Source organism: Lepidochelys kempii, chromosome 1, assembly GCF_965140265.1.
Source record: "Lepidochelys kempii isolate rLepKem1 chromosome 1, rLepKem1.hap2, whole genome shotgun sequence".
Lineage (NCBI taxonomy): Eukaryota > Metazoa > Chordata > Testudines > Cheloniidae > Lepidochelys > Lepidochelys kempii.
In genome coordinates this window covers 45,219,763-45,231,770 of record NC_133256.1, presented here as the reverse complement: position 1 = coordinate 45,231,770, position 12,008 = coordinate 45,219,763, and the positions used below count along the sequence as shown (strand labels likewise).

The 12,008-nt window shown below is 41.5% G+C and overlaps 1 protein-coding gene across 9 annotated transcripts in view; it reads right to left on the bottom strand.

Moving 5' to 3' along the window:
• The window catches only part of MTUS2 (microtubule associated scaffold protein 2), a 502,826-nt gene that overhangs the window by 457,496 nt on the left and 33,322 nt on the right, over positions 1-12,008 (bottom strand). The window contains exon 3 of one of the 9 annotated variants that reach the window (XM_073340845.1): positions 8,858-8,998. The exons of 7 other annotated variants lie outside the window; for them this stretch is intronic. The gene's annotated coding sequence lies outside the window, so the exon portion shown is untranslated. Of the gene's footprint in view, positions 1-6,506; positions 6,526-8,857; positions 8,999-12,008 lie in introns of those variants that run through there. One more of the 9 variants, XM_073340871.1, reaches the window with a different exon arrangement.

The following is a 12,008-nucleotide window of genomic DNA, read 5'->3' as shown; positions in this document are numbered from 1 at the left end:
AGCAAACAGTCTCCCCACTCCCATGGTTTCAGCGAGAGCTCTAATCAGACTGCTGAGTTAGAGCGTTCTGTTACCACACTCACCCTCACAAGTTTATTTATCCTTTTCATGCAGCTTTGTACTTCTGGGGTCCTGCAGGAGCAGATGCACTAGCATACCACTAACATGTCACTGGAGCTTATTTTTACTCAAGAGTGCAAAATCTGTATGTGTTGTGTCCTGGATTTTACTGTCTCTTCTGGATGGCCATGCTCAGAATGCTGCACGGGAGCCAACACTGACAGATTCCTCTGCTATGTCTGCCAGGGGAATCCCGTGATTACTGCTCAAATATTTCTGCCTCAGCATTACTCAGGTAAATCTGTGCTGCTCCCCCACCCCCTTGCCCCAGGTAGCACTGCACAGCGCTTCCGACTAGTTCTCCTTGCTCCCTACCACTTCTCCAGTGCTTCTCCCAAATTCTTAGCAGTCCATAGGGGAATTAATACAGTGCTGGCAGCCATTAGTCTTGCGGCATATCTGCCTAAAATGGGAAAGTAACAAGCCTGAGGTTTTCACCTTGGCTGCATCCTACCTCATATTGCCTTGCCCGTTTCTTCTTTTAAATGGCCATCAAATTTAATTTTGTTTTTAAATAAGGAAAATAATCACCTTCTGATTCTGAGTGCACCTGGACACCAATGGAGCTCAAAAATCACGTTCTTTGTAGCTTCTTGGGCAGGACCCATCAGTGTATTTCTCCTTCATTCTGGGACTGTTGCCGTCCCATAGAAATTTCCTAAGTCCTGAGAGTTTGGAGGCATTCCTGAAAAATCCTACAGCCCAAGTCTCATGTAGGTGCACCTTGCAGAGACCCTGAGAAGCTAAAGCAGACTACAGAGCAATTTGAGGAGGGAGGCAGTTTCAAAAGGGAAATTTGGGCAAATCTGGACAGGAAGAAGAGAGGGGCAACTTTGGAATACAGGCTGGGCCAGGAAGAGGAAAAGACTAGGAGAGAAGAGCAGAAGGGGAAGAGAGACTTTTTTTGCAGGGGGTGAGAATGGCAGTGTGCACACAGGAAGAGGAGAAGGACTTAAAGAGATAAAAAGAGTAAACTGGTAAGTAAGTAAGTAAAGTTCAGAGCTATAGAAAAAGCACTGAAATAGACAAACAGCAGGGGAGAAAGGGGAACAGAACTGAAAGAGGAAACCGACTCAGGAAAAGCATTCTATAATAAGAAAGAGAAGGAGAAGGGTAGTGTTAGTCAAAAAATAAACTGCCACTTGAAGTCGGAGCTTAGAAAAATACTGAAAACAAATAAGGAAGAAATTAAAAACAGAAATCATCCCAGTTTAAAATCCATTTATTAATCTAGTTAATCATGGAGAATTAATCCTAGCAGAGCTCCTGAGATTCACCCTCAATTACACCAGTGACTCCTATAGAGATACTCCTGTCTTACACCAGTATAAGCAAGAGACCATGTTAGTATAGTCTGAGCTACTACTGTGATAAGTTGGAGAGGCACTTCTACACCTGTGATAATGGATCCGGTGCAGAAGAAGGCACTGAAGAGTTTTGTGCATTCCACCAGGAGCCAGATGCTGAAGCATGAAAGCTTACGGTTAACCTGGACTCTCTTTATCCAGGTGGCATGCACCTCTTGTGTGCAGAAGCTGATATTTTTCAACCTGGACATACCATCCCAGGTTGGGATTTGGTTACAAGGTTTGCCGGGGAGTTATGTGACATCTGTAGTAGTTTATCCTGGCCCTAGCGGTTATATTTCCTGTGGCAGCATTATAGTTATTGGGGAGTGAAGCTTGGATGTTACCATGCCTGAGGAGATTGAGAGAGGGGATAATGTCTAATCCTCAAATTAATCATCATTAATCTTCTCTGTTGAAGGGGGATGGACCTACAGGAATGTCCAAGCTCTCCTTGCTTGTTTTCCCCAAAAGTAGCCTACATGGGGCTGCAGGCCTTGGAAATGCAGTGACCCAATGAAGCCTTAGGTTTAAGTAGGTTTCTTAGGCTTCTGACAGTTTGGATGCATAGGACTGGAGTATCAAATGGAGTATAGCAGGCCAGTAAAAACCTACAACAGCTGTTCCCTTCCCCCTAACTTTCACTGACACTAGTTGAGTTTGCCTTTATGTGTTAACTTGTTTGCTTATAATACTGTGGCTACGTGGCCTAAATCTACTGCTTGTGTTGTTCCTCATTTGGCCCTGTTATTTGCAGAAAATTGGATGTAAGGAGGAGGCAATATTGTATGTTTTCCATAGTCTGATAACTCAAAAACTATGCAAGAAAATTAGTTCAAATTTTCTAAAATAAATTACCCTTGAGCTGACACCAAGCAAGTAAAAACTTCATCCCAAAAGGATGAAAAACATTAAGTGACTGACAACAGGGGTTAGAGAAGCAGTAACTTGACAATAACAGTTGCTGTACTGCAATGGCTATATTTACACATTTTATGCCCATGAAAAAAAAATCCAGTTAAACTCAGTTTATGAGAAATGCGGCCTTTTTCTCATCCAGACTTGTATTCAGTCTTGGTAGACAAGAGCCAGCCTTGCGTGACAGCACTAAAACTACCCATTGTAGTTTAAATGAAAGCTAACCCACATTTTTTCTTTCCCCCCTGCCCTTTCAATTTACAAATCATAGAACGTACATATACAGTGTGCCTAGACAATCAAAATCATGGAGATTTAGCAGATTTCTTTGGCTGCCACTAACTCCCTAGGGCCTGACTCTGCTCTCAGTTACAATGGTGTAAATGAGGAGTACCTCCTTTGAAGCTTGTCAGGAATTTCTCAACAAAACCCAAACTTTCTCAGGACCCGAATGAAGTTTCTGGTTGAAGAAACAAGGCATCTACCCCCGAATAGCCTAGTGGTCAGGCTAGTCTCCTGGAAAGTAGGAGACTCAGTTTCAAGTCCCTGTGCTACCTGGAGTAGGGACTTGAACTTGAGCTTTCCATCCACTGGGCTATTGGCTATTCTAGGGTCTCACTCTCTCCCCATCCTGAAAATTTTTAAAAAGGTCTCCATTTTATCCCAATCCGGAACAAAAACAAGCATCAAACTCAAAAATCTACATGAAACAGAATTTTTATTTTCCAGCCAGCCCTACTCAGAAATCAATGGAGAAACAGTTGAAAAAAAATGGTGCAAGTGAGATCCGAATCAGGCACAGATTGTCTGTTATATGGTATGTTCTGCAGGTTTATTGAAAAGAACAGGGCTGCATAAAAAAAGGACATGACCATAGTTATGTTTTGCATGTGTATGTTTGCATGGCTTTTGCAATTAAAGTGATTGCACATCACATTTTGTTTGTCAAAAGGGTGAACAAGGTTGAGATGTATGTGGTTTACCATTTTCCCTGACTGAAGTAGTAACAGCTGGGCTCCATTCGAATGAACTTAAAAGTTACATAACAGCTATGTTTAGATGACAAAAATGATATATTTCAATAGTAAACAAAGTGTGTCTGTCATTCCCCACAACACTCCAATTAAACATTATCTTGTGCTGGACTATGGCCCACAGAAGTAGAAAGGTATGTTTAATATAATTTAGGGGTGTGGTTTGCAAAATCCTTTGAGTGTGAGCATTTTAAATTTTTTTTGAAGTTCTACAAAGGTCTGACCACCTCTCTTGTTTGGATGCTAACTACCTAATGGCTAAAAAATTACCCTGAATATCTGTGATCTTTATTTTTTCAAGAAAGGACTTCTGGTTTATTTATTATAAAGTCTTATATTTACGCACAGCACGCACACACTGTGAACAACACTGTTGGTAACTCCTGTAGGGAATCTCTCTACAAGCTACAAACACATCTTCATGGTTTATCGTCACCCTACCTATTATCTCTCATTCGCCAGTGAGCTGTTGATGTCTGTCTCTGATTGGCCAGCCTCCATCTCCCATTTGTTACATTTTCAAACAAGCATCTTTGTGCTTTTCCTACATGGCTGCTCATGCTTAGGAGAAGCTCCCTGTAAATATGAGCAATGCTACCTCATTGACTTCCTTCAAACCACGCCTCAAAACTTTCCTTTTCCATGACACCGACAAAAAATATTTGCAACAGTTAAGTTGCTGATGTGCTGAGACCGCTGCCTATCATGCTAGCCAATACTGTTTCATTGTTTCCTTGAACTCCCCTGTCTGTCTGTATCTGTTATCTCTTATCTTATACTTAGATTGTAAGCTCCTTGGGACACGGACTGTTTGCTTGGTTGTTTTTTGCTGATATTCTGTGTTTTTACAACTCCCAGCAGAGTGGGGTCCTGATCCATGACTATGGTTCCTAGGCACTACAGCAAGACAAATAATAAATTAGATCATTATTGTTATTTATCTTGCTTGGTTTTACAACCCAGTTTTGATGCAGAGTCAGGCAGGTGGAGGAATGTCCTATCATGAATTCCAGGATCAGCAAAGAGAATACTGGCTCAGCAAAAGAGGATATCTGTTTTTCCATTGGGAAAGGACTGGCAACTTACTTAATATCAACATTCCTCAAAAGTCAAGCCAGCAACAGCACAGCAGAAATGTACAAAAACCTGTTTTACCCAATGCTACAAAGGAATATACGACAGGAAAGCAGCTGGGTCTGAAATCAGATACAACAGGAGCAATATGCATCACAGAGAACAGCAGTGCCAGAAATGAAATCTGAAATGCTTTTATCACATGGCAAGACCTGTCAGTCACCAGGGTTCGTACAGCTCTAAAATCAAATTCTACATTGTAAGTGTTTTAATCACAGCTTGTGTGAACACATCACTGGTTCTCTTCAGAAAAATATATTTGAACTAAACAAGCCAGCATGTTCAATCAGTTTTCTGTCTAAAGTGGAAATATCAGAATATTAATACACAAATTGTCTGATCAGTGCTAACATCTGCAATAAGCTTCAACCTGCAATAGGCTCCATTTTCCCTTGAGATTGGCATACATAATTTCCATTACAAATGAGAATTATGTGCTCTTATTATGGGGAGAAGAAAGCCCAATTATCTATAATGTGTTTTTAACATTCAGTTCTAGGGCACTTGTTTAATTTTTTAAGTGAATTTAGTGCTTGTGAGAAGTGCCAGATTGACAGCTCCAGAAACTAAAGTCCTATTTGTCTACAGGGCAGCACAAGTGAAAATGAAATCTTCCTACCAGGCTACTTGGATCTGACCTGGGGGGGACCACCTTTAGGTCTGAGAGAATGGTTCGGTTGTTCTATGCACATTGAACTGCTAGCCTTTCTGATAAAGCTGCCAACCGGTAGCAGCTCATTGTCTGGCATTTATTCTAGTCAGATTCTTATAAAAATACCATGGGTATTTTATGCCTTGAGCAGTTTCCTATAAAGAAAAGCAAGGATATTTTCAGAGAGGAACATTTGAATCACCACACTAAATCAGACCTGAGATCTATCTAGGCCAATCTATCTATTCTGTCCCCAACAGTGATCAGTACAAAATGGTTCAGAGGAAGATACAGGAACCCTGCAGTAGGTAGAAGTGGGATACGGTTCCCTCCACCCCCTATCATCCTGGTCTCCAAATATTACAGATTGCTTAAGCCCTGAAGTATAAGGTTTAACACCCCTTCCAAATTTTTGTTAGCATTCACTATTATAACTCTGGATATTCTGGACAGCCATATAAATGTCCGTTCTCTTTTAGAAATGTATTAAATTATTCATCTAAATGACTTTGTGGCAATGAGTTCCATGGGCTAATTATACGTTACATAAAAAAGTATTTCCTTTTGTCCGTTTTGCATTTGCCACCTTTCAATTTAATCGAATGTCCCTGTTGTTCTTGTGTTGTACTACAGGAAGAAGAGACGTTCCTAATGGTGTGTAAAATATTCTCTGAAGGTTTGTTTCATTGGTCAAACACAACGGAATCTTTAACAGTAAACTCTGGAACAACCTTCTTGTTTACTCTCGTTTCACGCTGTGTAACTGTGCACATACCAGCATACATACCAGCATAAGAGCTTCACAGACTCCAGTGTAAATTCTCTTTCTTCCTAATTCAATTGTATATTATTATTTGTATTACAGTAGTGCTGACTAACGCTGGAGCCCCACTGTACTAAGACCTGCCTCAAAAAGCTTGTAATTTAATAGACAAGGCAGAGAAAGAATAGGAGAGGAAATAGAGGAACAGAGCGGTGAAGTGACTTGCCAGGAGGGCAGGCACCAAATTAGGAGCTGATCTGGGAATAGAATCCAGGTTTCCTAACTCCCAGGGTCAATGCTCTATTCAGTAGACCATACCGCCTCTAATCTTGCCTTTGGCATTCAACAGAAACGAAAAATCTGACCATGACTGATTGCTTTCCTGCCATGGTACAAAGAAAGAAACCAAAAGCATAAAGATTTTTAGTTCCTAAATGGCTGCTACTCCCTCTCTGATTTCCAGAACTCACACAGTGGCTGGCACATATAAGGGATGGTATCAAGAGACTACAGTAGTATAGAAGAAACAATACTAGTACCTGTGTTAAGACTCCAGCATTCCCAGTGTGAATTTGGTATTTCCAGATACCAGAGCAGAGTCAGTATGAGCCGAGTGCTCACACAGTTAATGAGGGCCATGCATTCTCTCCTGAGCACATACTAACCAGTACAATGTACACTAGAAATGGGGAAGCAACACCATACGCACAGTTCTAATGAAGACTGTGCACAATGCCATAGCTAAAGTAATCTACCTCTCCTGTCCCTCTGACAATTTCTCCTTCTTCAAAAACCTTCATTGGCTCCCTGTGCCTTACAACATCAACTTCTAGGTCCTCATCTTTACCTTCCAGGCCCCTTCATAATCTTACATTTCTGATCTTATTTCCTTCTATTCACTCCTTATTCTCCTCCCAGTCTTCTCACCTACACTGCCTCTTTATCTTTCTCCCAGTCTCAGCTTCATGCCTTCCAGTGTTACCCCATAGCTCAATAGCCTTCTTCTCCAAACTCTGTCTCCCCCTCTTTCAAATCCACTTCTTTCAGGAACACTTTTCACCTTTTCCTCACAAATAAGTGTCTCTGCATGCTTCTCCCAGCTTCGTGAACTATTCTTCTGTTTCTTTGCTGACAATTGTAGGATCTTTGAGGCAAGGATGAGGTCTTACACAGTGCTTTTAGGAATTACATACAAGTTACTATTTTAAATAATATTCTGGTCATGTGAACTAACTTCAATGTGCTTGTTAATTTTTTCACAGGATATTCTATCATGAAATGTAATAACCAAGGCTCCATAATTCTACAGCCATACGATTTGTTCAAAATCTTCCTGAATCTAAGCTTCCATTTACAAAATTTAAGTTTCTAGCCCTTGTGATTGCAAACGAAACCTTCCAAACAAATTGAGTGCAAACTCATCTAGTGTTCTCTTTCTGAGGCCTTGTCTTGACTCAACTGTTGTCTCTCTCGAGTGTTTGCTCCTAACTTGAGTCCCATCCACACACAAACCCCCTTCACTCAAGTGTGATTTTGCCCATTGTGTGTGTGTGGGGGGAGGAGTACAGGCTCAAGTGCCACTAGTAGTCCAATAAACTGTGCCCAGAAAGGACAGCCGAGTTCACCCATAACTCACTGAGAAAAAAAATTCATAGAGCAGCTCAGCTTACTGCAGCGGAAAGTATGAGATGCGTCCCCAGAAATCTCAATGCCACACTCGAGAGTGCAGCGCCAGTGTAGACACAGCGGCTTGAGTGTTATTTTGCGGTGTGTTGCTGTTATTTGAGCTAGGCTAACGCGCTGTGAGTAACCCAAGTGTCGGTAATGTGAGTTAACTTTGCAGTGAAGACATACCTGCAGGCAACCCAAAGCAGCAGCTCTGGAAAAAGTGTGAACCATTTCCATTTGTCACAATAGCGTTTTAACTTTGAAATCTAGTGACGACAATGCCAATATCAATGTTAACTATTTAAATTATGATAATTTTAGAAATAGCCTGATGTGCATGTCCCACAATCCTAAATTGCCTCCCACACCTTCCCAGGTGAAAGAAGTCCAAAGGGTGAGTTGTTACTTGGAAAAAAGGTGTGTTCTTAACCTGTGTTAGCTAACACATGGTAAATAACATGGGGATAAAACCAGGATGAAGACAAAGCAGTGTGTAGTTTTCACACAAGTTAGCAGGTCGAAGTTACCTCTTGGTAACTAACATGCGTTAAGAACATACCTTTCTGCCTAATGAAGAGAAGGTCTAAGTGTCCTCTCTCCAGCTTCCCAAATCTTCAGCTTCATTCCCACTCCTGGCACTTTAGCTATGCAGTTATGCATTTCAATAAAAAATACTGCAGCAACTTGAAAATTAAAAATATAGATGCAGCATAGAACAAACAGAATTTAATATCAAATTAAATAAGGGGTGAGACTGTGGTGATTATATTATCCATTTTCATATATAATTTTAAAATCGAGATTTTTACTGAATGTATCTGCACCTGCCACAGAATCTCTACTCTGTTGTAGAAGTCATGTCAAACTTGCTATGGAGTATATGGAGCCTTGGTAACAATTCTGGATAGATACAAGCGGAACATTTTCTGGATATGGGGAGGTTTTTGCATGTACAAAGCGGTGTTCTTTGGCCTCTGAGAATGACAACAGCATCACTGAAGCAGCACGTTTAATAGATACAAGGTAATAAGCAATAAAGGTGTCTGATTTTGCCAGACCTGTGGGAAGATGACTTCTCAGCAGAGTAATAGGTCTTTTCTGACATCTAAAGATTTTTCATAAAGGAAATATTCTTCTGTTACAGATAGAAGGTTAGATTGTCTAAGCTGTCCTGTCCTACTTTTTGACTGATGGCAAAATCCATATGCTTAAGCATACTTACAAATGAAAGATGGGCTCTTCTTTCACTGGTTGTGATGCTCTGGGAGTCTCTGCAGCTATTACTGGCTCAGTTTTTTTTTAAAAAAAAGTTGTTCTTTGCAATGTTCATTGTCTGTTTCCTGCGGTGCTGTTGGCCTGGGAACTGGAGAGGAGGAGGACAACAATGAAAATCAGGAGCTCCATTTTCCACCGCCTTGAACCTTGTGCAGTTGCCTACCGCTCTGCAATGGGCTACCAACCCAGACTGGAAGTCTTTTGCACCTCCCGAGTTCAGGCATAAGTCATTGCACAGGATTCAAAGCAGTGGTGAATCAGGCCAAGTCTTAAGCCATTTTTACAGCAGCATGCAGTCAGGTTTTTACAGAGGTGCAAGTCACGGTGCTTGTCTGACACCCAGACTGCAAATCCCTTTAGCAATAATTACAAAAAGCCCCAAACATAAAAACTTTCATTATTTTTACAGTTGGCCCATTTTCATATTTAAAGACCAGTTTTTTAGAGGACTTTACTTACTTAGAGGGCAGAGACTCCATGTTCTAGTACCTACACTACGTGCCCAAAATAGATCCTGTAGGGTCATAAACATCAAGTAACAATTCCCAAATAGCACCAGGTGCATTCTGGAGGTACCTCAGGCCCCAGAATAAAAGTAAATTGCCTCTAAAGCCGCATCTGCTAGACGAAAAGAGGATTTATGAGTCCCACTGATGGGCAAGGAATTGACAACCTTGAAGACATTTCTAGAGGATTTAGAAGGATGCCAACCTCAAAACACTTAGGACTAGGGGAGCCAGCAAACCAGTGAGCCCAGGGCCTTCTGGAAGAAAACTATGATTCAAAAAAGCATGGCCAGGTTCACCCAAAAGATCAGTAAAGCTCAACAACTCTTTCTGCAAAGCAGGGCTGAATTTTGGGCTAGTTACTAAATCTGAAAACAGATGATTTGTCTGGTTTCATGTTCCACTCCAAAAGCTGTAATAGGAACTTTAACGAGCACAAGTGATCAGGACTTCTGTTTTCTATCTCAACGCAGAGATGCCACCTCCGTCAGCACAGTGTCTCCTAGCAATATGCTGAGAAGTGACTTCCTGGGAAGACGGTTTGCAGAATGACCCTCACCACTGTAATTTCCTGTGGAGTTTTCCCTCTAAGAGAGTCTGACCATCAGAAGGAAACAGCTCACATCCATGCACATACAAATCCCACTTCACAAAGACATTATGCTTTATTATCTTTCACTTTAAATCCCCACTTTAGTCACTGCACCACACAATGAACTTCCATAAAGGGCCTCTCACTGACTCCTGTGTAACTCAGGTGTAATTCCACTGAAGTCAGTGGAGCTGCTCCGGAGTAAAACGTGTGTGTGAGAGGAGAATCAGGCCCTCAGTAATTTTCTTTGTATTTCCTCACCACTGGTTTAAAGTGGTGTCCTTAACTGACATCAGGGTTGAAAGCTTTTACAAATTGATAGGTTCACAAAATACAAGAGAAGAAAAGCTGTAAGAGAATAACTACTATCAGCAGCCATTCAAGACACAAAGACAGTTTTCCAGGTAGAAAATAGCAGCTTCTCCATCTTTTTTTGTTAGCAATTTTCTGCAGATTGAAAAATCAAGATGAATATTGGCCTGTTGTTATCCACAAACCCCTAATTTATTGCAGCAAGGCTACTTTTCACTGGCATCTTCTCTGCACTGGGATTGTTTTACCTATTTATTATTGGTCTTGTGACCATGTCCAGAATTGCCAGTCAGGATCAGGACTCATTATGTACAAATATATGCAGATACAGCCCCAGCCCCAAAGAGCTTACAGTCTAGTTTAAGACAAGAGGATGTAACAAACAGCTGGAGGAAAGGAGGTGAGACGATGACGATAACCATAATATGATGTGTTTACATAGAGAGGCAGTGTGGCCTATTGGGAAGAGCACTGGACTGGGACTCAGGAGACCTGGACTCTGTTCCTGACTGCTGCTGGCCTGTTGGATGACGTTAGGCAAGTTGCTCTGCTTCTCTGTGCCTCAGTTTCCCCATCTGTAAATGGGGATAATGATCCTGACCCCCTAAAGCTCTCTGAGATCTACTGATGAAAAGTGCCATTGAAGAGCCAGGTTTTGGGCTAGTTACTAAATCTAAAAACAGATGATTTGTCTGGTTTCATGTTCCACTCCAAAAGCCGTAATAGGAACTTTAACGAGCACAAGTGATCAGGACTTCTGTTTTCTATCTCAACGCAGAGATCTATGTGCTCCACTTAATCATTTCAAATAGTTTAAAAGTGGTTATTATGGTTTTAATAAATAATAATCAGCAGTTCCCTCTAGCCCCTAGCTAGCCTTTATCAGTTGGTATAATGGTAGTGGGGGGGTTGGGGGGAGAAGGTAGTTTCTTTACAGATGTGTTCTAACAGGCCATTCCATGTGTAAAGAGCAATGTGGAAGAATTGAAAAAGTGCTTGAGGGAGAATTGGACAAGTGGGCAGAGGAGGTGAGCATCACTGAGAGCAGAGGGTGACTGCGTGGTATATAAGAACAGATACATAAGGATGGGCAAAGCTGCAAAGAACCTTAACAGTGAAGATAACTTGAACTTGATGTGGCCACAAAGAAGAGCCACTGGAAGGATTCAAAGAAGGTGATGGAGAGACAGCAGCAGAGCAGCTGTGTTTGAAATGGACTGAAGTGGGTGATGTGGTGTCCAGAAAGTAGTCAAAACAGAAGGTGATGAGGGCCTAGCTGAGAGAGTATTAGCTGTGCTGACAGACAGAACAGACTGGATCTAAGAGATGCTATGGAGGAAGCAACAGCAAATTTGGGATGCATGGAGCAAAAGAGGGAAGAGAGAGAAGGGGAAGATGCTGATGCCATCAACAGTGACAGAGAAAGGCGAGCAGAAGGAGAGGAAGAAAAGTTCCATGTTTGCCATGTTAGTTTTAAATTGATGATGAAACATTCAGGAGATGTCAGAGAGAAAGGCCAACATGTAGGCCTGGATGGTGGGAGTCAGATCAGGAGTGGAAAGGCAGATTTGTGGATTGCTGACATAAAGTTGTTAATGGAAGCTGTGTGAGATGAAAAAAATATCTAGAGAGGGTACAGAGCAAGGACAGATCTCCGTGGAGGTAAGAAAGAGAAGGAGGATCACCAT